This window comes from Monodon monoceros, unplaced genomic scaffold (assembly GCF_005190385.1).
Source record: "Monodon monoceros isolate NGI ecotype Baffin Bay Population unplaced genomic scaffold, NGI_Narwhal_1 Super_Scaffold_20, whole genome shotgun sequence".
In the NCBI taxonomy this organism is placed as follows: Eukaryota; Metazoa; Chordata; class Mammalia; order Artiodactyla; family Monodontidae; genus Monodon; species Monodon monoceros.
Window position 1 is genome coordinate 128,763,624 of NW_021703777.1, and position 24,740 is coordinate 128,788,363.

The following is a 24,740-nucleotide window of genomic DNA, read 5'->3' on the forward strand; positions in this document are numbered from 1 at the left end:
TAATCGTCACTGCTAAATCTACAATATTACCCGTATTTACCTATTCAAATTTTTAAGAGTAAGATTCAAAGTGGCCCTGCTGTTCGTTGTTCTGGCAAAGCTATTCAAACCACGTTTCTCTTCAATGATGATTTCATACTTTATGGACTGGCTGCCCTTGGGTCAAGTGTCTATCCATGAGCTAATCAACTCTTGCTGGTGCCTCAACAGGGCTCATAGGCAAAGAGGATTACTTAGAAGGGGCCTATATGGCTGTGAGGTACTTGAGCAGAGTCTTAAAAGAAAATGGATTGAAAGCAGAAAATCTTAGGTTTGGAATATAACTCAGACACTAATATAGAGATAAATTTACATATTTATCTTACTCTGGTATTAATTTTTGGTTTTAAAAAGTAAAATCAAACCATTTGTGAACATAATCTCTAAAGATTTTGGTTGAAAGATTTTCCTGCATAAATTCTATACTAATTGTTAAAACTGTATTTTCACTTATAAATTTTTTAAACTGAAATTAATTTCACCTTTTTCTTTGCTCTTTTCCTACTTTTATTCCAATTCCTCCCTCCCAGTCTCTCTCTCTCTCTCCATTTTTCTCTGATCTGTGTCAATATAGTACATATTTCTGCTTCTTGATCACTTTTAATTTTTTTTTTATTAAAAAGAGATGTTTACAAAATTACTTACTTTTCATATGACTGTACACCCCATTGCTCAAAATACTTAGAAGTGTCTCACATAATAAAAGCCCATGATACCTTTTGAAATGGATATTCTAGAAAATGGATAGACAGAGAAATAGTCAACGAAAGCAGCCTAACCCAATTACTTATGTTGCTGATAAATCTTAATACTTCACCCTGTTTTTATAGTAATAATAATCTTTCCCTTTAAAACAGGATTCAATAACTATGATCAATAGGTAAGACTGTGGATTTGGCACTGCTGGGATGGTGAATCATGGTGAATATATCAGAAATGCTCTGAGTTTTCCCCTCAAATAATTCTGCCAGAATATTACTTTAAATATATTTTATAAAAACATAATTTTATAGCTACATTGTGTTAGAAATGAACCAAGTTTATGTAAACGAACATTCTGCATTCTGCAGATAAAGCATGCTAATTTTAACAATTTCAGACATCTGTGACAGAATTTCTAAACCACCCAACTGGATTAAGCTAACAAATATGAAAAAGTAATACATGGTTAGTCACCTTTTAATTCTTACATTTACATTAAACTACCATTTCAAAGGGTAAGGGTAATTTCACACTTTTAAAGTTTTAAATAGCTTTTATTTCAACTTAAACAAAATACGCCAATACTGAAACACAGTTATAATGATTGTTTTATTCTTTTTTATGACTTCTATTTTAAAACATGTTGAATAATATAACTTTCTCCTCCCAAATAACTAACATCCATACAGTTCTGTGAATATTATTATCTTGTAACTCTTTATTTCCAAGATATTCTGTGTTGGAAATGTGCACATCTAGGAGCAGATTTTCAATACTATACATATAAGCTTTCCCCTAAAAATTATTGTTATTATTGTACAATGCCTAATTACATAAAATGTGCATATTTGAACGTATAATTATGTTGTGTGCTGGAGTCATAGAATAATAGGAAAATACAGTAGTCACATGCTTATAACCTCCTATTATGTGCTAGGCACTTTGGAGACAACTTGCCTATGTGAAGTCAGTTAGCCCTCACCACCACTCTATGAGGTAGGCCCTATTCACTTCACATTCATTTTACAGTAAACTGAGGAAGAGAAAGCTTATGTAATTTAAGTTCACCCAATTTGTATGCTTTCCAAGTTTCAAAAACAGACAGGCTGCTGTCAAAATCTTACAATATAGATGCTTTAGGAACACTAAAGGAAGGCAGTTTGTGATAAGGGGTTTTACATTTCAGCTCGGATCTTGCAATTTACGGTGTGTTTGAATATTAAAGTTATAAATGATTCAAGTAATATTAACTTCTTCTTTTACATGTGACATTTAAGCATCATTATGTCTGTGCCTTAAGAGAAAATTACTTCCCTTTAAAGACAGCTCTCAAGTAGTATTAATGAAAGTCAATGACAAAATAGATTTAAAATATTTGCCTTCGATATCATACATGATGATTTGTGCCATCTGGTATTATGAAGCTTGAATGGAAAATGAGATCTATCTGTAGAAGTTATTTTCCATTAAGTTCAAAAGGCTTTCCTTTTCTTTAAGTAATTGCCAATATATATTTTAAGTCAGTGGTTGATTTTCATTTTGTGAACCCCTGCACACGTGGCCACTTGAGAGAAAACTAAATTTCAGGCTTTCTAGTTAGTGTTGGAAGTGTGAGCAGTTGAAGGATGCTGCTTTCTTGCTCCTCCAGTTACCATGGAGAAACTGGAGAATCTGCAGGGATGCATGGATTTTAGGGAGTAAAAATACAGTCTGTGAGTACATGATGGCTAAAGGCAGTAGTGCCTTGTAGCCATTTACACCAGCCAGCAATAGCTGATTAGTGGAATTCCAAGGATTTTAAGAGCCAAATAAATTTCTCATAGCTTTAAATTACCCATGGTGGAAATAATTACAACAAACACTGCAAATCAGAAAATTTTTTAAAAGCCCATTTTAAAATATTTTTGAGCACTTTACTGGCTAGAGAACTGTCTTCCTGAGGCTTCAATATGAAAAGAGGTGGGTGTCAATGCCTTCCAGCCAAAGATCATTAAGAGAAACCTGTAGCTGTTCAAGTCAGACAACCTCCGTGAAGAAGGATTTGTGCCATGGGGAACTGGAGAGCATCTCAGTACAAAAGTATTAGAAAGGAATTAGTAGAATATTTGGTTCTGTGTTAGATAATTTGGGCAGGGTATAGGAAGAGGTGCTTTTCTCTGGATTAGATGATGTAAGGAGATAGAGGTTACATGATTCAGTACCTTAATAAGTCATATCTAAGAGAGAGAAAGTTTGATTGAGGCTAAAGCTGAATTTGGTAAAGAAGTAAAAGTCACTCATATTACCTGGGAGACGGGGTGTTTGGTATTTTGTGGCCTGGGCAATGTTCTTGTTTTATCTGTGTTCAGATATGATTATGGTCTTTTTGTCTTGATCCATCAGGGTCCAGTGGCCTTATTTAATGTTAGTGTTCCATGAAATGATTTATGTTCAACAGGAGAAGAGCAAGGCCTAGTAATAGTACCAGACCAGCTCCTGGGCTTGAGAGGCTTTTCTCTTTCACATGGCAGTAAAGTGCTTTAAGGCCTGCCCCAGCCTTTCCTCTGTAACCTTGGGAATATCATTTTCTGCCCCCTCATCACAAAAATCCAGTAGCAACAATGCTAGCCTTTTTCCAAAGTAAAGGTAATATTAGATCAACACAAAAGTTCTCCTAGTGTGAATAAAGACAGACTGGGAAACCAGCACTCTTCCAGCCCCACTGGCTGATTGTAACTGAATTTGAGTGAAGGACTAAAATAATCTAATTTCTGTTTTCTTCATAGGACTTGGTAAGCTGTTATGTTAGGAAGACTGATGGAGGATATGGTAAAAACAGGGACCAGTTAGGAGACTACTGCCATAATCTTGAGGTTAACTGATAGTGTCTTGATTCAGAGAAAGTAGTAGAAAATGGTTCAATTCTGGATAGTTTTGAAGAAAGATCCAACTGAATTTTCTGAAAAAATAAATGTGAGTTATTAGAAGATAAGAGAAATCAAGGATGACTGCAATGTTGTTTTAGGAAACAGAAGGCTGGAACTGGTGGAATTAGAAATGAGAAAGAGGACAGTTAAAGCAAGTTCATATGAAGTAGGAAGTTAAAGATCTGAAGTATTGGAAGAGATCAAGAGAAATAGATGGTCCAAGATTTTAAAATAAATTTAATTAAGGAAATAAATAGAGATGTTAGTTTGAAGAAAATCACAAAATCACTAAAAAGGAACCAAGAGGAAATACTTGGTACACAAGGTGTAATAACTGAAATAAATAATGGGGTAAATGGATGAAATATATCACTGAACAGATATAGCGGAAGAAGAAATCACTGAATGAAAGAAAAAGTAAGAAACTCACCAAAATACCCACAAGGGAGAAAAATAAATAGTAAATATAGAAGAAAAGCTGAAAGATATAAAAACTAATAATCAAATAAACACCTTTATAACATGATACTATCCAGAGAATAACCAAAAATATCTAAACAAAAATAATAAATAAAAACCACAAATTGAAAGACCTCAGGGAGAATCCAGTGAGAGAGAGAAACAAAACCCTACAACTAGACCCATTGTACTGAAATCTAAGAACAACAAATACAAGGAGTGCTCTCCTTAAAATAAAACAAAATAAAAAAGCAGACTAAACTCCCTAGGAACAAAACTGCATCATTTAAAAGTTTTAAGAATCAGGTTGACATTAAACTGTTCAACAGCATTGCTAGATACATACAAGAACACAATTTTTATCTATTTATGTATCTCATAAAGACATTTTTGAATTTGCAGAAAAGATTGCTAGGTGTCTCCAATAGAATACAATGCACTGATTCAAGGCCATCCTTTTAGATTAACTGGTCCTAGAATTTGATTGACTTTAATTTACAACTTGTAAACTGTAGGTAACTGAAAGTTATGCAAAATAATTCTTATCTTTGAAAATGCAAATGAATTATATTCAGTGGGATTCCATTGACTTTCTTCTCTTCCCTCTCTGCTACTCTTGAAAAAAGCTCGTTTTTAGTCCATTTGTAAATTCATTTCAATATGCTTTACTCAAAATAAATTTGTGTTTCTTTCAATTCTCTTTTGAATTGGTTGCAAAAGCTCCCTGGTGACTTCATTAATACTGAGTTAAAGAAATCTTCAATAAGGGTTCTTCTTATATTATCTGTATGAGAGGTCATAATTTTACTTTTCTTGAAAATTTATTTTTTAACAATTTTTGAAGCCTTCTACTGAGATTCCCAGTGGATTCATTCACCTGATAGAACTAGATCAACACTGTTGCCTGAGAAGTGTGCCTTCTATAGGCTACTCAAGCCCAGACACCTTTATTCCTTAAGGTGAATCCAAATAGCAACAGAATTTTGTTCCGTTTTTCCAATTTCAGTTTTCTTTTCTATATATTTTCTTTTTTTATGGCCAATAAGTCACAAGCAGTGATTAGGAATTTGGGTCTATAGCTTGCTCATTTTATGATTTCTGTAAATGTGTTAATGGCTTATAGAAATCTATTAACTACTTGATAGAAGTGGTAGAGAATTGTTTTATTAGCCCTTTTTTTTGGTCTACTTGTGTAGTTTGAGCTCAAATCTATCAGAAAATTTTGATTACTGTTAAGAACAATTCTTTCGTATCTTTTTTTTTTTTTTGCGGTACGCGGGCCTCTCACTGTTGTGGCCTCTCCCGTTGCGGAGCACAGGCTCCAGACGCGCAGGCTCAGTGGCCATGGCTCACGGGCCTAGCCGCTCCGCGGCATGTGGGATCTTCCAGAACCAGGGCACGGACCCGTGTCCCCTGCATCGGCAGGCGGACTCTCAACCACTGCGCCACCAGGGAAGCCCTCTTTCGTATCTTGACTGGTGAACTTCTGTGTTTTTGCGCTTGCTATTGACTCAAGGCTGAAAATATAAAATCACAACTATAAATTTATCTTTTTGTCTGTAAGCTTGTCCATAACCCAGACAGGTTTTTACATCTCATAGTGTAAATATGTAATATTTTCTTACCTCTGGAGGGTATTAAGAAATTAGCCCATATATTCTCTTAAAGTAAAGGAGTGCTATTCTAATAGACTTACTGAGAAAAATAAGCAATTATATAAACATTAAATTTCTAAAATTCACAGATAATAAGGAAATTGAACTTCTACAATTTAATTATGCTATAATTAAAAGATAAATATAGTATTCTTATTAAACTAATGCAGAGACTTTAAAAAATCCAAATTCACATATATTAGGTAAAACTGGCAAAAAATAATTTACTAATTTTGGTATAAAAATATAGCTATGCCTTCTCTTATTAATCAGTTTAAAGTAGAATAGCTTTTTATTCTACTTAGTATGGTTATTCTAGTCGGGTGTGATTTTACTAAATTTGTATATTTAAATGTTACTGATCAAATAAGTGACATTACTCTTATAAATGTTTAAAATTATGAAAAATGTAATGTTTATTGAACTAAATTGAATCATTTTCATGACAAACTCAACCATGATTACCTTTTGTAATATATCAACTCGAAGATGATTTTCAAGCCCTTTAGGTAACTTAAAACCTTGGACTGATTTAGCTGAGTTACTTAATGGATATTCCTTGACTACCCAGATAATTTCTAAGACAGAATATAGAAACATTGACTACTAGATAATTTAAGTTTACATAATTTGCTTCTTATTTTTATATGCTAAAAAAAACTATGCCTTTGGTCCATGTTAATTTAAAAATTCATTTTTGCCACTTTGAGAAATTGTATAGGGATATTTGTATGTGTAGAGAGTTATGTTATATGCACTCAGGACTTTGGTTTATACGCTAAAATCTGGCTCATGACAGACACTTCTCAGTTATCCATTACATCCTCTGCCTTCAGTTTGTCTCTTTGGAATAGAAGTTAGTAACTTTGGCTAAGAGTTATAACCCAAGTGGTTGAAACTATACTAGGAGCAACAGTGACAGAGCAAAAAATATACTGTGTTCACTAGAGGTGCTAAAAATAATGAGGTTTATTTGATATGTTATTACTCATGAGTAGAATGAATACTATTGTCAAATTAGAAGAGATGCTCAACATTCTCTAGGTTAAGTTTGTAGAGATAAAATATTACTTTTACAAATACTTCATAAATTGTCTTTTTTATGAGAATGTGGGGGAATACCATTTTCCTATATTTCTCAGTGCTCCTGCATGTGCCCTAGACTCCTGACACATGAAATATTGATGACATGAAGCCAGAAAACACTTAATTTCACTTCTCCCCGAATTATTTTAATGTTTGTATTCCATGAGAGATTAGATCTGTAGTCATTTATCTCTGATTTGTCATTTATGATCTGTCTGTGCTCTGATAGGAAAGGATAATAAACTTCTATCATCTCCCCTAGATAGCTCTGTGATTACAACCTGTACAAGGTCCTAAGTTAAGGCCAAAAAAGGACTGAAACACATAGATATTTACATCTCAGAACAGCTGAAGCCCAGAATTAGGAGACATCTATAGCTTGTAAAAGTTGGTGATACTCCAGTTTGTCTGGCTCTTAGAAAGAATTATTTATATATCTAAAAAGATTTGGGTGAAAATCCATTCCTTCAAGCCTCAAAAAATTAAAAGCTCTGGGTTTTTTTGTTTGTTTTTGTTTTTTGTATTGTTTTGTGTTTTCATCTCCTTTTGGGAGTAGAGAGGGGCAGCAATCTCTCTCCTGTATATAAACAGAGAGGATGTTTTCAGTCCCTCATCTTCAGCGAGTAATCCTCTCATATACTACCTTTGGAACTAAAGGATGGGGAACTGATACTGTGGTGTCACTCAGGCCATTGATCTGGTTGTATCAATAAATAACATTTTTCTCTGGCTATAGCTGTGCAAGTAGCGTAACATATCACACCCTTCACTATTCTTGACAAAATAGGGAATTTCCAAGAAACTGTCAGTGTTCATAATCTTTCTGTTTATAGAGTCTTGGTGGTTGGTTGTCTGATTTTAGATAATAAGACTCAAATGTTACCAGACATAGCATCAGTTATTATTTAAAATGCTTACTTGATCTCAACCTTATTTTTAAATTTAATTTTAGCATCTTCTAAGCTAGTTCTTTTTAATTAGGGATGCATATCTAAATTATCTACATTTTATAAAAATTCAGATGTTTAGGTTCTACTCCAGACTTACTGAATCACTTTAATTGATATTCTTGATATATCTATGGCATATTTTGGGGTTTTTTTTGATATGTTCTTGATATATTACATAGGTCATGCCTCATGATTATTTTATGTTATACACCAAAATTTTTCCCCTATAAAAATTATTTTCATCAATTTTTATAAATCCTTTGTAATATTCACTGACTTCTTTGAAAATACATATAATCATTGCTCTTAATGATATCTTGTCAAATTTTGGGGAAATCACTATTTTACCTTATTTTGCATGCTACAGAAACACCCATTTCCTTGTCACTTGCATTATTTTTGCTGTGATTTTCATCATAATTTTCACACATAAAAGTCATCAGTGGCAAATTAACAATAACTCTATTTAGTATCGGTCATTTACACATAGATTTTATTTTACTCCAACGCTGGCTAAAGGCCCTGCAATTAGCTACAGGCCAGTTTATTTCTTCATCAAAGAAAGACCATGTCAAACCCTGTGAAAAGGACCCTATCAGGTACCTTAAACCAAGGACACTTCGAAGAATAGATTCTGGGTATAGGCTTCTGATTTTATTGCTTAGACAACATTCAGATCATATCTCTGTGCTGTCAGGTTTTCCAGGTCTCTTTAAAGTTAATGTTAACCCAAGATCCAAGAGAACAAGAATCAATCACAAAGAGTCTAAGTAATTGATGAAGGAAATTTAATTATGTAATTTATCTGGAATATTGTTGGCATTGTTCTAATGTTCTATATTCTGAATATATAAGGAAGTTCTTTCTCTTTCTTCTTAAGCTATCTCCAACCCATGACTATTTAATACACATTGCTTTTGAAAACAGAAATGAAACATTTAAAATTTATATGTGACTACAAAAACCCTACAGCTAGCATCATACTTAATGGTGAGAAACTTGAAGCTTTCCCACTAGGATTAGGTACAAGACAAGGATGTCCCCACTCATTACTAGATGAACATCATGCTAGATATTGCCTTTGCTAATGCAATAATGCAAGAAAGGTGGAGACCTTCAAGATGGTGGAGGAGTAAGACATGGAGATCACCTTCCTCCTCACAAATACATCAGAAATACATCTACATGTGAAACAAATCCTACAGAACGCATACTGAACACTGGCAGAAGACCTCAGACTTCCCAAAAGGCAAGAAACTCCCCACGTACCTGGGTAGGGCAAAAGAAAAAACAGAGACAAAAGAATAGGGACGGCACCTGCACCAGTGGGAGGGAGCTGTGAAGGAGGAAAGGTTTCCACACACTAGGAAGCCCCTTCACTGGTGGAGATGGGGGGAGTGGCAGGGGGAAGCTTCTGAGCCACGGAGGAGAGCGCAGAAACAGGGGTGCAGAGGGCAAAGCGGAGAGATTCCCGCACAGAGGATGGGTGCCAACCAGCACTCACCAGCCTGAGATGCTTGTCTGCTCACCCCCACCCAGGGTGGGTGGGGGCTGGGAGCTGAGGCTCGGGCTTCGGAGGTCAGATCCCAGGGAGAGGACTGGGGTTGGCTGCATGAACACAGCCTGAAGGGGGCTGCTGCACCACAGCTAGCCAGGAGGAGGTCCAGGAAAAAGTCTGGACCTGCCTAAGACGCAAGAGACCATTGTTTCAGGGTGCACAAGGAGAGAGAATCAGAGCACCACCTAAATGGGCTCCAAAGACAGGCGCAAGCCACGTCTATCAGCCTAGACACCAGTGACCGGCATAAAACGCTAAGGCTGCTACTGCAGCCACCAAGAAGCCTGCGTGCAAGCACAGGTCACTATCCACACCTCCTCTCCCGGGAGCCTATGCAGCTTGCCACTGCCAGGGTCCCGTAATCCACGGACAACTTCCCCAGGAGAACGCATGGCGCACCTAATGCTGTTGCAACGTCACACCAGCCTCTGCTTCAGCAGGCTTGCCCTGCATTCTGTACCCCTCCTGCTCCCCAGTCTGAGTGAGCCAGAACCCCCTAATCAGCTGCTACTTTAACCCTGACCTGTCTGGGTGGGGAACAGACACCCTCAGGTGACCTACACATAGAGATGAAGGAGCAAGGTAAAAATCCATCAGACCAAACAAATGATGAGGAAATAGGCGATATACCTGAAAAATAATTCAGAGTAATGAGAATAAAGATGATCCAAAATCTTGGAAATAGGATGGATAAAATACAAGACACATTTAACAAGGACCTAGAAGAACTAAAGAGCAAACAAGCAATGATGAATAACAGAATAAATGAAATTAAAAATTCTCTAGAAGTAATCAATAGCAGAATAACTGAGGCAGAACGGATAGGTGACCTAGAAGATAAAATAGTGGAAATAACTACCACAGAGCAGAATAAAAAATAAAAAGAATTGAGTACAGTCTCAGAGACCTCTGGGCAAAGATTAAATGCACCAACATTCTAATTATAGGCATCCCAGAGGAAGAAAAGCAAAAGAAGGGGACAGAAAATATTTGAAGAGATTATAGTTGGAAAATTCCCTAATATGGGAAAGGAAATAGTCAATCAAGTCCAGGAAACACAGAGAGTCCCAAACAGGCTAAATCCAAGGAGAAACACACCAAGACACATATTAATCAAACTATCAAAAATTAAATACAAAGAAAATATATTAAAAGTGGCAAGAGAAAAACAACAAATAGCATACAAGGGAATCCCCATAAGGGTAACAGCTGATCTTTCAGCAGAAACTCTGTAAGCCATAAGAGAGTGGCAGGACATATTTAAAGTGATGAAAGGGGAAAAACTACAACCAAGATTACTCTACCCAGCAAGGATCTCATTCAGATTCGACAGACAAATTAAAACCTTTACAGACAAGCAAAAGCTGAGAGAACTCAGCACCACCAAACGAGCTTTACAACATATACTAAAGGAACTTCTCTAGGCAGAAAACACAAAAAAAGGAAAATACCTACAATAATAAACCCAAAACAATTAAGAAAATGGTAATAGGAATATACATATTGATAATTACCTTAAATGTAAATGGATTAAATGCTCCAACCAAAAGAAATAGACTGGCTGAATGGATACAAAAACAAGACCCCTATATATGCTATCTACAAGAGATCCACTTCAGACCCAGGGACACATACAGACTGCAAATGAGGGGATGGAAAAAGATATTGCATGCAAATGGAAATCAAAAGAAAGCTGGAGTAGCAATTCTTATATCAGACAAAATAGACTTTAAAATAAGACTATTACAAGAGACAAAGACGGACACTACATAATGATCAAGGGATCAATCCAAGAAGAATATATAACAATTGTAATTATTTACGCACCCGACATAGGAGCACCTCTCTACATAAGGCAAATGCTAACATCCATAAAAGGGAAAGCAAGAGTAATATAATGATAATAGGGGACTTTAACACCCCGCTTTCACCAAAATGAAATGAAAATAAATAAGGAAACACAAGCTTAAATGATACATTAAACAAGACGAACTTAATTGATATTTATAGGACATTCCATCCAAAAACAACAGAATACACTTTCTTCTCAAATGCTCATGGGAACATTCTCCAGGATAGATCATATCTTGGGTCACAAATCAAACCTTGGTAAATTTAAGAAAATTGAAATCCTATCAGGTGTCTTCTCTGACCACAATGCTATGAGACCAGACATCGGTTACAGGAAAAAATCTGTAAGAAATACAAACACATGGAGGCTAAACAATACACTACTAAATAACCAAAAGATCACTGAACATATCAAAGAGGAAATCAAAATTACCTAGAAGCAAATGACAATGAAAACACAAAGACCCAAAAAATATGGGATGTAGCAAAAGCAGTTCTAAGAGGGAACTTTATAGAAATACAATCCTACCTCAAGAAACAAGAAAAATGTCAAATAAACAACCTATTCTTACACCTAAAGAAATTAGAGAAACAAGAAGAAAAAAACCCCAAAGTTAGCAGAAGGAAAGAAATCATAAAGATCAAATCAGAAACAAATGAAAAAGAAATGAAGGAAACAACAACAAAGATCAATAAAACTAGAAGCTGGTTCTTTGAGAAGATAAACAATATTGATAAACCATTAGCCAGACTCATCAGGCAAAAAAGGGAAAAGACTCAAATCAATAGAATTAGAAATGAAAAAGAACTAACAACTGACACTGCCAAAATACGAAGGATTATGAGAGATTACTACAAGCAATTATATGCCAATAAAATGGACAACCTGGAAGAAATGGACAAATTCTTAGAAAAACACAACCTTCCGAGACTGAACCAGGAAGAAATAGAAAATATAAGCAGACCAGTCACAAGCACTGAAATTGAGTCTGTGATTAAAATCTTGCAACAACCAAAGCCCAGGACCAGATGGCTTCACAGGGGAATTCTATCAAACGTTTAGAGAAGAGCTAACACCTATCCTTCTCAAACTCTTCCAAAATATAGCAGAGGAAGGAACACTCTTCCATGTCCATAATAGGAAGACTAAACTTTTTCAAAATGTCAGTTCTTCCCAATTTTATCTATAGATTTCTTGAAATCCCACCAAAATCCTGGAAAGTTAACTTATCAATATTGATAAACTGATTTTATGTGGAGAGGAAGAAGACTCAGAATGACCAACACAATAATGAAGGAGAATAACAAAGCTGGAAGACTGACACTACGTGACTTCAAGACTTACAATAAAACTGAAGTAATCAAGACAGTTTGGTACCATGAAAGAAAAGATAAATAGATCAATGGAACAGAATAGAGAAAGCAAAAATATGCCTACAAAAATATAGTTAGCTGATCTTTAACAAAGGAGCAAAGACAATATAATAGAACAAAATCTCTTCAACAAATGGTGCTGAAATAACTAGACATCCACATGCAGAAAAATAATGTTAATAAATCTAGGCACAGACCTTATAGCCTTCCCCAAAATTAACTCAAGTTGGATCATAGACCTAAATGTAAATGCAAAACGACAAAAGAAGATAAGAAGAGAAAACCTAGATAATATGGGTATGGTGATCCCTTTTTAGATATAACACCAAAAACACCATACAATCCATGAAATAAATAATTGATAAGCTGGACATAATTAAAATTAAAAACTTCTTTCAGCAAAAGATATTGTCAAAAGCATGAAAAGACAAGCCACACTGGGAGGCAAAAGACGTATCCAATAAAGGACTGTTGTCCAAAATAAATAAAGAACACTTAAACTCAACAATAAGAAAACAAACAACTTAGTTAAAAAATGGGCCAGAGACTTTAATACACAACTTACCAAAGAAGATACACAGATGGAAAATAAACAAATGAAAAGATGTTCCACATTATATATCATCAGGTAAATGCAAATTAAAGCAATAGTGAGTTACCACTACATACTTATTAGACTGGTCAAAATCTGGAACACTTTAAACAAATGCTGGTAAGGTTATAGAGCAAAAGAAACTCTGATACATTGCTGGTGGGAATGCAAATGGTATGGCCTCTTTGGAAGACAGTTTGGCAGTTTCTTATAAAGCTAAACCTATACTTACAGTATGATCCAGAAGTTGTACTCCTTGGTATTTTCCTAAAGGAGTTTAAAAATTATGTCCACAGGAATACCTGCACATGGATGTTTATACGAGCTTTATAACAATTGTCAATGCTTGGAAGAAATCATAATGTTTTTCAGTAGGTGAATGGATAAATAAACTTCATTGTACATTCAGACAATGGAATATTATTCAGAGCTAAAAAGGAAATGAGCTATCAAGCCATGAAAAGTTATGGAGAAACTTTAAATGAATATTACTAAATGAAAGAAGCCAATCTGAAAAGGCTACGTACTATATGATTCCAATTATGTGAGATTCTGGAAAAGGCAAAACTATGAAGACAATAAAAAGAGCAGTGGTTGCCAAGGCTGGGGGAGAATGGGGAGAGTGGATAGAGCAGAGAAGATATATATGGCAGTGAAAAGGCTCTGTATAATATTTTAATAATGGATATATATTTGTCTAAGTCCATAGAATGTACTCCAACCAAGAGTGAACCCTAAGGTGTGACTTCTCCACTGGTCCAGAGGTAAGGAATCCCCTTTGCAATGCAGGGGACGTGGGTTCGATCCCTGGTCAGGGAACTAAGAGCCCACAGGCGGTGGGGCAACTAAGCCCACGCACTACAACTACTGAGCTCATGTGCCTTAACTAGAGAGCCTGCGTTCCTCAAACTACAGACCCCACGCACCCTGGAGCCTGCACGCCACAACTAGAGGGAGCAAACCCACACGCCACAACTAGAAAAAGCCCACGCTCTGCAACGAAAGATCCCGCATGCCTCAACGAAGATCGCACGTGCCACAACCAAGGCCCAACACAGCCAAAAATAAATAAAATAAATAAATAATAAGTAAATCTTTTTTAAAAAAGAAGAGTGAAGCCTAAGGTGAACTATGGACTTCAGGTGATTATGATTTGTCAATATAGGATCATCCTTTGTAAAAAAATGTACCACTCTGGTGAGTGATGCTGATTTTGGGGGAAGCTGTGCATATGTGGGGATAGGGGTTAAATGGGAAATCTCTGTATCATGCTTATAATTTTACTGTAGTTTTAAAATTGCTTGAAAAATTTCTTCTACATTTCAGAAAAATCTTATTGAATTTTCTTATGCTTTTATAGTAATGATTATATAATAACAGTAGTGTTCAGTACTAGTCTGTCCTTCCTTTTGTTAGGATAAATAAGAAAGATAAAACAACTAAAGCCTTGCCTATGATGTCATTTGACAGTACTAATTATTTAATCAGATATGACAGTTGAATTTTTAAAAACTAAGGTTTACTTTATGGAAGTCAAGATTAAAAGCCCCAATAAGAAAATTGACTTGCTACCTGGCCTACAAGGTTCTCAGCCTCGCAGGTGATAAGAGAGATCATTTCTTGGCAAGTCAAGGATCTTTAGAACATTTTTGAGATCTCAAGAAGAGAGAGATTTACACAAATTATAAACTCTGCAGGTGAAATCTGGAGGAGTTTATTGAGCTTAGCTTCCTAGTTTTGTGATAGCAAATAGTAGAGGTTTTTAAAAGTCAAATCTGAGAGTCCTTATGAAAATATTCAGCACAGCAAATACAAAAAGGCACATAGGTAAATTAATGCTCTTGCTGCACCTATTTAAATATGCAATCCATGCATAATAAAGCCTTCTTTATTTTGCAATCAGGAATAATATTTGTTTGGAATTATTTTGATAAAAAGGAGGAAATACTGTTAAGACAGAATAAACAAAAAAGATTACTGGGCAGCTCTAGTGAAAAAATGTATTGATAGAACTTATTCTTCTGCAGCTATCTGATTAGTCAGCTGCCTTTGAGCTATTTTACAACTCTCTGAGTTGTAGATAACCAGTAGCAATAAAAATAATTCTTGTTTATGCACATGCAAATGAATTCTGTCCAGTGGAGCTTCAACTGACACCCCTCTGTACAAAAAGAAAGACTGTTTCACATACAAGTGAGAATTTATTTCAACATAAGCACTTTTCTCATTTAAAATGTTATCGTCTGTGTCCATTTATTACTTATGTATCAGTTAGTGAGTTGGAGTGTTTCTCCTTTCCCCTTTATCCTTCTGTTTGTATTAGTTATGTTATTTAATACTGCAGAACATACAGTTTACTGTGTTATTATTACTTGTCCTAAACTTTGCTTTACTCTTAGACTTACAAGATTATATATTCAAAGTTCATCACAAATTATTTGCCAAAAATTCTTCAGTCATCTCTTGCTTAAATAAGGCTCATTCTCTCATAGATTCCCCAGGAATTGCTCGTTTGTTACTCATATTTAAAAATCATTAAATATGATTTTTTTAGCACTGAAAAAAACAACTTGGCTGAATATAAAATCACGGATCACAGATTCTTTTCTTGATTTTCTTGAAATTATTGTTCCACTGTTGCTACTATATGTTGTTTATGAAAATTTTGATTTCAGACTAATGTTGTTTCCATTATAAGTGATTTTATTAATTTGCCTGGGTGTTTGGAAAAAGAAATATATATCTATATATTGAAAAGAAACCTCTCTCCCTCAATATATACTCTCAATATATACTGAGAGAGAGAAAATAATTCACAGACAGAGAGAGAGAGACAGAAAGTTTTCAACCATTATTTTTTTGGGGGAATGCCAATTACATATATGATCAGTATCTGTCTTCTCAATGACTTTCTCATTGATAATTTTTAACCTATTTACTTTGTTTTTTTAATTTTTGAAAAATTCTCTACTTTCTGTATATTTTCAGTTAAATCTAATTGTCTTGAACTTCTTGTAGAGTCATCTTATTCAGGAAATAATTATTTTAACATATGTAAGTTTAGTCTTATGGCTGTTTCAGGTAATGGGCCAATTAGAATTTATTTATTTGATAAAGAAAATGCATCTTATTTATTCCTGAAAATGCAATGAGCACATTTGGAAGAGAAAGATTTCAGTATATAGCTTCTCTCTTACTTTATTAGTAAGTATAACTAATATAGCATATCACAATCAAGTCTATTTATATTTCTACAGATTTATATCTTTATTATAAACAGAAATTTTGAAAGTGACAGAAGATACCTTTTTTTTTTAATTCTCTCTAAATTTCTGACTATCTTTTTCCAAAGAGAAAAAACAAATAAATGCATTTCTCTGACACATTCTTATTCATTCCACAAAATCATTTAAGCTTTGAATAAATTAGTCTAATGTTATTACTCAATACACTCACAATGAAAGTAGTGGGGTTTGCTTCTTTTCTTCTTTCTGGCCCCATTCTTCCCTTCTAAGGAAACTAGCCTTGCCCTGCTTGAAAACTCTGGAGCCCCTCTACTGAGGCAGTTGCCTTCCAGTGGACCACCCATTCTCTTCAATATTCACTTCATCTCCTCATTGCCTCCAGGCTTATAACTAGAGGTCAAATACCTGTGGGACTAGAGGTAAGAGAAGAATTACAAGGTCTTCCCAGGGAGAAACAGTGAAAAAATAAATGTGTTCCGTGATCTTAACAATTTATATCTTGCAAGGATATAGAGAAGCAGTTGTGCAGTGTAATAAAACAGAATGTGGCCAATATAACTAGTAAAAAAAAAATTTTTCTAGAGTGGCTGAGTAGGCATCACATTTGAATGATTGCAATTGAAAATGAAGGCCTTGCAAAACTTTCCAAATTCAAATGAATTCATAGGTCCAAAGCTCTTTGAAAGATAGCCTAGTCTCAATTAAAAACAAATCTGCCTCTGTTGACATAAATATATACTGTAAATCTTTCTTTAAGCCTTTCTCAGAGGGACTTAGCCAATACCAGTTGACTTTGCACTGGGGAAATGTAAATATCCATGCTTTGGGGGGATTATTAGACACTGGCTCTCTGGGTTGACACTGGATGGTCCATACCTCAGCATACGTCCCAATGATCATCTGGTGATCCAGAAGTTTTAGAGTTCTCATGTTTAGGGTAGGCCCATTAGATTCACACATCAACCCTCTGTTTTCCCCTAGTTCCTAGGAGGGATTACAAACAACAATGAGTATAACCCCCAGCACACTGAGTGTTATTTTAATTATTGTTAGGAAGAGTCATTTGAAGACCCCTGGCCCTGACGCTTCCTATCAGAGAAGTAGAGCAAAAGCAATACTATATTCAGTATTGGAGGGTGATGATACCTACTACATTGCTGGTTAGCTGGAAGATGGCTGTGGATCATCTTAAAGTTAATGAAATGATAAATCAGGCTGCAACCACTATTCCAGTGGAGGTACCTAGGAGCAAATGAATATGGGCTATTGAATTGGCAATTACATCACTCTCCATATACATTAGCAAGGACTTCCAGAAGTAGCTTACATTACCTGAAAAGGGAAAGAAGTAGATCTTCATGATATTAATTTAGGACTATGTCAACTATTCTAGTCTGTCAAAATATGGTGCAAGGAGTAATTGACTGTGTAGACAACTCATTAAACATTACTCTCGCCAACTCCATTAGTGATGTCATGATATTTTGATGTGGTGAGCAGGGGTAGTAAATAACTGAGATAATTTAGCAAAGCAGATATATGCCTAAGGGTGAAAGTGAAAACCTCGAAATTTAGGAGTTTTCTCCAAAGTGAGATTCCATTGAATGGTCAGGTGCAGTGCTTTTCAATCCCAAAGGTGTGTGCACACACATCATCTGAGGATTTTGTTAACATACGTATTGTGATTCAGTAAGTCTCAGTAGGGCTTGGGATACTGCATTACTCACAAGCTTCTAGGTCATGCTGGTGCTGCTTTTGGGGAACCATACTTTAAGGAGGAAGGGGCTAGATTCTAAATTTGAAAATAACTTGCTGCATCTTGCACCAGTTACCAATCGGAAGTACAGTAATAGTTAAGGAAGCCTGTCAAGATTTTGGAAGCAAAGTGTATCATATCTAGGTGAGCTTCTTCAAACCATTCACCCAGTAACTTGAGAGGTTTCTAATTTCTAGGGGTGTCAGAAAAATCAAAGAAGTTGTGTAGAAAGTCCAGACTGCAGTGCAAGCTTCCCGTCACTTAGACCTTAAGCGCAGCATATCCCATGGTATCCCGCATGTCTCTGGTGAGTACCAAGTAGCAATCAACTCCTCAGAGTAGAATCACAGCACACAACACAGGAGTTTTCATATAATTTGTTCCTTTGCTGATAAGTAATCTCCTTAGGTCTCATTCCAAGGACTTGTTAGTGATGTAATAATTTATTTGGGACTCCAAATGGTAGCTGATCAAAGCAGCCTCTTATGAACTGATTTCTTTCTTTTCCACAAAGCTGGATATGAATAGCATCTCTACATTGTGAAATGGTGGTGAGGTTGTGCACAAACAGGGTTTAAACAAGTTTTGAGCAGATGACTCAGACTCTCACAACACTTCCTACTGGTGCCCTTGTCTTTTCCCACACTACTACCTCATGAACTATTCACTATAAACAGTTGAGAGAAATGAAATATTTCATGGGTCAGTATGAATTCCTGCCATTGGGTGGAAATGGGCTGCTACTGCACTTCAGCCCCTCTCATGGCTGACCCTGAAAGATAATGGTAAAGGAAAATACTTCTGTAGGCAGAATTTTAGCAGGTCATCCAGTTGTGCATTTCATGTAGAAGGAGAAATGACTAGAGTTTAAAATTTATACTAAATAATGTGCAAGGCCTATTGATTTGGCTAGTTGGTAAGGGACTAGAAAGAAAATGATTTTAAGATTTGACAACAGGATATGATGAAAGGCTATGTGGTTGGGTTTCTCAGAATGAGCACCAAGTGTGCAGAGATTTGTGGCCCTTGTGAAAGTTCACGTACATTTCTCCATTACAGAGGGATCCATCAACAGTCAGGTGGTCAATATGATTCATCTTTTGGATATTAGCCTGCTTTTATTGTCAGCCTTCCTGGTTCTTATACAATGAATCCATGTACAAAGTGGCCACAGTAGCAGAGTTTGAGGTTAGACATGAGCTCAACAAACAAGATTGGCAAAACAACAAACAACATCTGGTTTACTGTCATGGCTGAATGCCAAACTTGCAAAAAGCAGAAGCTGAGTCTATGCTCTATTATGGCACCATTCTCCAATGAGGATCATTCACCCACCTGGTGGAAAGGTGATTATGTTGAACTCTTTCCATTGGTGTCTTCCATCATGGAAAAGGCAATAATTTGTCCTCTCTATGATAGACATCTATTCCAGTAAGTATTCTCATGCCCTGATGGCAATGATTCTGCCAGCATTGCCATTTAAGGCCTATTGAATGCCTTGTTCATTGTCATGATATTCTGTACATGTTCCCCAAAAAAGAACCGATTTCATAGAAAAGAAGTATAGCAGTGTGTTCATGCCCATGGAATTCACTGCCCATACAACACATTTTAATACTCAGTCATTTAAGTCACACTGGAGTGAATGGAAGTGAGAAAGCCTCATAAAGTTAAATGTATCATACAAAGAGATTGGAATGAGAAAAACAAACAAACAAAACCTGAAGATCTGCTTTTTTAATGCAAATGTACCCCAAAGTTGTAATCAGTTCACTGACATTTTATTCTCAAATTAACAGTATTACCAAAAAAAAATCTTTCAGGATTGTTAGTGTTTATTTGGGTTAATTTTACATGTATTTACTTCATGTCTAATTAATTTCACAAGAAAATTAGACCAGGCTAAGATGTAGTGGTTACAAGGTGAACCTCTGAAGTGTGAAACATACAGATCTGTGAACTCAAGTTCTCTTAATTACTGACAGCACATAAGAGCAAAATGCAGTTTGTTATGTATATTAATTATTTTACATCTGCGAATATCTCTTTAGGATGCAAATGTGGGGATACTCAGTGAGGTAATTTATTCCATTCATTAAATCATTTAAAATATTTTTGTAATGTCCCCATTGAGGCAGTATTTTGCTCAATATTGGATGTATAAATTAATACAAAGTATTAAGCTCAAATTTATTACCTTGACTTTTATTTCCTAGTCACCACTCTTCTCAAATGTAGTTCACTGACAGTATTGTCAGTATTTTCTAGAATTATAAGTATCAATACCACAATAACCACAGGCAGCCATAAAACACTGATCCAAAAATATATTTAGCTGGTCATCAATAACAAAATTAGAGGCCAAATATACATAAGAATCTCACTATCATCCTTTTTCTGTACTATATTAAGATATTTGCCCTTTAAAGATATTTAAAAGGTATTGTTTTACTTTATATTTCACTATATCTTATCTACTTTTTAAAAAACATTCTGCTGATCTATTTATGATTTGTTCCCTAAGTAGAGTTCTCACTTTATTAGGGTTCCTTACTTTTTATCTTGTTTTCCCTGCTTTTTTTTTACTACATATAAGTGGCATTTGATGTGTTTTGTTATCAAATTTTGACAGGTGATTTTTTTTTAAAGAACTAACAGTATTTAACTTCCATTGTGAATTTATTTTGTTTGTTATGCTTTCTAATCTACTCAGCCATAGATCTGATGCCCTCAATCATCATAGTTATTTCCAGAAGAGGCAGAACTCAATATTAAAATAAAAAACAAATTTAAAAAGTAGGAAACAAAGAGAGCTAAACCACTCTACCTTTATGATCTCATTATATTCTCTTTTTGGACAAGATGGCTGTTAACCTTGCCAATTATACTACTTTTCTTTTTCTTCTTTTCTGTCCTCTGCATTATGATCATAAGCGGTATAAAAAAGCATTCTCAATTTACTTTGCTGGTTAGTAGCAAGCGGCAGAGCCTTTCCTGAGATATTTCATTTTGCTTTTCTCTCTAGTTTTCTTAGTCAGCAGCTTTTTTTTTTTTTTTTTTTTTTTGCGGTACACGGGCCTCTCACTGTTGTGGCCTCTCGTTGCGGAGCACAGGCTCCGGACGCGCGGGGTCAGTAGTTGTGGCTCACGGGCTTAGCTCCTCCGCGGCATGTGGGATCTTCCCGGACCGGGGCACGAACCCGAGTCCCCTGCATCGGCAGGTGGACTCTCAACCACTGCGCCACCAGGGAAGCCAGCAGCTATTTTCTTTGCATTGTTCCAATTCTACTCTCCACCCTTGATCGATTAAATGCTCTTCCTGTGGCATAGTCTATAGCTAATGAGAGTGTCACCTTCGGAGTCCCTCACGCTGTTTTTCCCTTCACATTTGTAAACCCTTTTTTGTACTCCAGCCTTTTGCAGTTCTTTGAAGCCTTCTCATTTTGTGGCTCGCTAACTCTGCTCATGAAGCTGCCATGGTGTGGTTGGTGGAGGTTTCTGACTGCAGTTTGAACCTTTCTTTGAGAATAAACTTTTAATCTTTTTTCTAGATGTGTGCTAACTGCAATCTAGAGGGGATCACAGAAAAAGAACGTTAGTGTCTAAATTGTTTACTAATGCCACTGAAATGGTTTTTATTTACTTAACACATATTACATACTTGGGTATTATTGTGATGAAGAATAATTATATCTTAAAGTTTCAATGCTAGCCAGCAGATAATTTAGATTAAGAAAAAGAAAGATGCATTCTTTATATAAATATGTAACCTCTTTTAGGACTAACACTTTACAACAAAATAGTAATAAACAGATTCAGTGAAATACCACATCTATCTGTCTCTGTAAGATATTGATGTGGCAAACCATCCACAGAGACCATAAAATTAATATATACTTAAAATGTTCTCTTACTCTACTATGTACAAATATATAAATGTGTATTGATATTTCTACAAATTCAAATAAACCCTGTGGTTATGTAGAGAAATTTGAATGTTGGGAATATAACTAAACATAAAATTCTGATTTTTATGTATGTAATCACAATAATGATAAATTACCACCTCTTCCTCAAATGTCTCTATTTTATATGTAGACATATATATATATATATATATATATATATGCATACATTCTTTCAAATGATTTCCAGCTGTTCTAGTTATTGATTCCTTCTTCATTTAAAAAAGATAAAATGGAAACTTCTACCTCCTTGTCTTTGGAAATTTTTTCTTTGCAAAAATAGGTTTCTCTCTAATCCCCCACCAAACCCCAATACTGAAAGATTTTCTAACACTCTTCACTCCACTGAATTCTAGATTCATAAACTTAACTGAGTACTTAACATCTTTATCTAGACGTTTAAAAGACTTAAAACTTAACAGGTCCAAAGATAACTCCTGATTTTCCCTCGACAAGGTATTATCCCTTAGTTGTGCCCGTATGAGTAACTGGCATCATCATACACTAAATTGCTCACAACAAATAACTTATATCTTCTACTCCCAATTCATCTACTATACTTGTTGGCTCTATTTTTAAATACATGTCAAATGTGTCCATTGTTTATTTCCACTGCCATCTACTTGCTCAAATTATCTGCACAATTTACATGAACGATTATATCAATGTAACCAGTCTCTGTGCTTTCTCTCCTGTCTTCTATAGTTCACTTTTTTTTTTTTAAGAGGAAATGTCTTTTAAAAAAAAAAAAACAAATTTATTTATTTATTTTGCTGTGTTGGGTCTTTATTTGCTGTGTTGGGTCTCCTTTGCTGCGCGTGAGCTTTCTCTAGTTGCCGCAAGCAGGGGCTACTGTTCATTGTGGTGTACGGGCTTCTCACTGCAGTGGCTTTTCTTGTTGTAGAGCATGGGCTCTATATGCGTGGGCGTCAGTAGTTGTGGCACTAGGGCTCAGTAGCTGTGTCTCGCGGGCTCTAGAGTGCAGGCTCAGTAGTTGTGGCTCACAAGCTTAGTTGTTCCACAGCATGTGGGATCTTCCCGGACCAGGGCTGGAACCCATGTCCCCTGCATTGGCAGGTGGATTCTTAACCACTGCACCACCAGGAAATTCCCAATATATTTCACTCTTCTTAAGGTACCCAGAATACTTTTGTAAATGTAAGTTACACATGCACTATTCTGCTTGAAACCTACCAATGATTTTCCATGGCAAGGAGAAAAATATAATTGTATTTTGGCCTGAAAAACCGTTAATGATTTGGAGTCAGCTCACCTCTGTAACTTTATTTTGCTCCACATTCCTGTGTTGTCTATATCCACAGTGGCTTTTTCCTTCATTCAGAACATGTCAATTTTTTTTTTCCCTCCTTCATAACTCTAGATTTGAACCATGATTCAGGTGCCATGCTCCATCTATTAAACTAATCTTTCTAATAAGCAAAACTTGGAAAATTATCCACATGATCAAAAACCTCTTTAAAATCAGATATTTTGTTGTGTTATTCTGTAATAGTTGAATTATCTAGCCTGTCGAAGAGAATAATAATTATTAAACCCTGTCTGAAATGAATTTAAAATTCTATAAAATGCTCACGCATATCTCAATATATAGGGAAAAGATGATGTTCAGGGAGAAAAGGCAGATATTAATAAACATATGCTTAGAAACTTCTACGCACCAGACAGTTAATCTCCTGCTTGACACTCAAATAGCAGCATTAGCACAATATTTATAAATATCATAGAATTCTTTAAATACAATATTATATTCTATTATGTTTCTTGATTTTTCTGATTGAATGCTTGAGTTATGAATATAATTTCTTACAAGTTTGCAGTATACTACATATGCACCAATCACATATTTCCTCCTCCACTTGTCTCACAAAAGCTTGCCAATCAGCGTGTACTTTAGTGGCTCACTTCCCTTTAGTTTCTGACATTGTCCCAGTTCCTTTGCCCTTTCACCACTTTTAGAACTTTCCATTTTAAAATAGTGATTCTGGGCAAATGGCATAATCTTTTATTACCAGATCCTCACCAAAACGACTCAGATTTTATCTTAAATGTGACTATTATTATAGTTCCATCTCTGTCTATTGTATAAAATGGAAGGTCATTTAGAACCTTTAACTCAACCATATCCTTTGTCAACAAATTCCTTTTCCTAGAGTTCCCCTCTCCATGTCCTTTGTCCTTTTAACCTCAATGTGTTGTTGTGGTGTAGAAAGAGCCCAGGCCCCCTTTCTTTTAACCTTTTTATTTTCACATGTACTTACTGAATCTCAACCAGGCTTACAGTCTAGAATATTTTGTTTTGATACATGCTCAAGTAAATATTACCTGACCTAGGCTTCAACACCTAGGAAATATCAGTTCTTAACTTTCTGTGTGTCTAATACCACAGCTGGTTTTATTGCATCCTAAATTAATTCTCGGTAATAAATTGGGAAGAAGCTTGACCTTTAAAGTCATTGCTAATCAAGCAAAACAAATTATCTGTATAGTTCCTTGTGTAAATTGCAGTTATGTTATGCTGCAACTAATTCCCATATTGCTCAATGTTCCATCTCTCTCTCTCACTTCCTCTCAAGAGTTAAAAT